A 1,459-nucleotide genomic window follows, 5' to 3' on the forward strand; every position below is an offset into this window, starting at 1 on the left:
ATGGCAACTGTGTTCCAAAACACCTAAATATGCAGGTCCAAAAAATGAAGGTATTTTTTTTTTAAACTGCCATATTCACTCCAAAGCCCATCCATCTCCTTCAGCATCCAAAGATTAAGCACATGTTCTGCTTAGATATATAATAAAGTGGCAAACACACCGCACCACTGACATCATAGGATAGTTGCCTATATAACTAGACTTCTGACACTGGGCCCCAGCTTCACTTTCTCACAGGTCACGAGCTTCATCCAGGAGAGCATTTGTCTGAGCAACCTCTAAATCGTCCTTGTACTGTGCAGCCAAGGCCGGGTCCATGAACACCTCTGGCAGGGCAAGAGCAGGCAGGCATGGCGACAGTCCCCAAGTGAGGATCTCCAGTCAGTTTTCTAGCAATCCAGAGGAAGGGCTTTTCAAAGTTGTAGTTCGTTTTGGCAGAAATGTCATAGTCCTGAAGATTCTTCTTTCAGTGGAAGACAATGGACTTTGCCTTAACCTTTCTGTCCTTAATATCCACTTTGTTGCCACACAACACAATCGGGATGTTCTCACACACTCATACCAGATCTCTATGCCAGTTAGGCACGTTCTTGTAAGTAACTCTCGATGTTACATCTCCCGACCAGCTGTATCACATACATTGAACTTAATCGGTCCTCTTGGTATGGAACAAAAGAGGATGGACCTCAACACCCAAGGTAGCTACACACTTCTCAAATTCACCAGTCAGATGACATTTCACGAATGTAGTTTTTCCAGTACCACCATCACCAACCAATACAAGTTTGAACAAAACTTGGGGTTCTCCTTGGGCAGCCATTGCGAAGCATCTCCACACTCGTCTGACTGAGGCTTCCTTCACTTTTTAAAACTGAAAAGTTTCATTATATTTTAATTGATGTATAGTTGCTGTATAATATTATGTAAGTTACAGGTGTGTGATATAGTGATTCACAGTTGTAAAGGTTATACTCCATCTATGGTGGTGGTGGTTTAGTTGCTAGTCATCCAACTCTTTGCAACTCCACAGGCTATAGCCCTCCAGGCTCCTCTGTCCATGGAATTTCCCAGGCAAGAGTACTGGAGTGGGTTGTCATTTCCTTATTCAGGGGATGTTTTCAACCCGCATCTCTTGCATCTCCTGCATCTCCTGCATTGGCAGGTGGATTCTTTACCACTGACCCATCTGGGAAACCCCATACTCCACTTATAATTATCGCAAAATATTGGCTATCTTCCCCATGTTGCACAATATATCTTTGTAGCTTTAAAAAAAATAAATTTAACATTTTATTGGAGGATAATTGCTTTACAATGTTGTGTTAGTTTATGCTGTACAACAGTGTGAATCAGCTATATATATACATGTATTCCCTCCCTCTTGAGGCTCCCTTCCACCTCCCCCATCCCACCCCTCTAGGTCACCACAGAGCACTGAGCTGAGCTCCCTGTGCTTCTG

At 43.2% G+C, this 1,459-nt stretch overlaps 1 pseudogene; it reads right to left on the minus strand.

The window, feature by feature from the left end:
- Positions 1–231: 231 nt before the first annotated feature.
- On the minus strand, positions 232–820 carry LOC104970072 (GTP-binding nuclear protein Ran-like; annotated as a pseudogene).
- Positions 821–1,459: the final 639 nt, after the last annotated feature.

This window comes from Bos taurus, chromosome 2 (assembly GCF_002263795.3).
Source record: "Bos taurus isolate L1 Dominette 01449 registration number 42190680 breed Hereford chromosome 2, ARS-UCD2.0, whole genome shotgun sequence".
Classification (NCBI taxonomy): Eukaryota; Metazoa; Chordata; class Mammalia; order Artiodactyla; family Bovidae; genus Bos; species Bos taurus.